Source organism: Lucilia cuprina, chromosome 6 (genome assembly GCF_022045245.1).
Source record: "Lucilia cuprina isolate Lc7/37 chromosome 6, ASM2204524v1, whole genome shotgun sequence".
In the NCBI taxonomy this organism is placed as follows: Eukaryota; Metazoa; Arthropoda; class Insecta; order Diptera; family Calliphoridae; genus Lucilia; species Lucilia cuprina.
The window spans coordinates 45,988,592-45,989,693 of NC_060954.1; positions in this window are offsets into that span (position 1 = coordinate 45,988,592).

Below are 1,102 nucleotides of genomic sequence, written 5' to 3' on the forward strand. Positions count from 1 at the left end.
AGAATATATATACTTTATAGGGTCGGAAAATTATATTATAGAAATTACAAACGGAATGACAAACTTATATATACCCTTCTCACGAAGGTGAAGGGTATAAAAACTAGAGACCTGATTAGTAATAGGATAACATTGTTCATTTAATTAAATAAAATCCTCATACGAATGTCTGTCATATTACCTCAAGGTTTGGGTAAAGTGTACACATAAAATCATTATTGAAACCTATTTTAAAATAAGCTAAATTATTAATAACACTTTTATTTTCATTAATTATTGACTTAAACATTTTCGCCGTCATTTGGTCTACTTTAGTTTCTAAAAACAAGAATAACTCAATTATTAAAATTATTTTTTTTTTTCAAACACGCTCTGAATACATTAATAAAATATAAATTAAGCTTTTTTGGAAAAAAAATTAAACGAACTTTCCAGTACTATAAATTAATAGTAATAATTCTAGATGAATAAATTTGCCAAAAATATAACAATAATAATAAAAAGTCTACTGACACACTGACCATTTTAGTATAATTATGTAAATATGTAATTGTTTATACATATTTACGATTGGACATATTTAGGTGATGAAATAAAATAGACTGATTGAATACAAACCGAATAGGAAAGTAAAACAAATCCAATACTCTATATCGAATATCGCTCATTTATACAAGACCGGCAAATAGTCTATAGTCCATGTTTCTAATTTAGTTTTTATAATGATGTACATTTATGTATAATTGCTTTTATTTTCGATGGGTCATATTGAAGTGCTGAAATTGAATAGATTGTGCTGAAATTGAATAGATTGAATACATAACAAATTAGAAAGTAAAATCCAGCAATACCCTACATCGAATACATAATATTCCAGTTCAGTACTGGTTCAAGTTCAGTTTTGGTTCTAGTTCTGAATCTATTTCAGTTGTAGTTCTACTTTAATCCTAGTTCAGTTCTAGTTAAATTCTAGTTTAGTTGTAGTTCTGTTCTCGTTCAGTTCAGTTCTAGTTCAGTTCTAGTTTAGTTCTAGTTTAGTTCTAGTTCAGTTCTAGTTCAGTTCTAGTTCAGTTCTAGTTCAGTTCTAGTTCAGTTCTAGTTC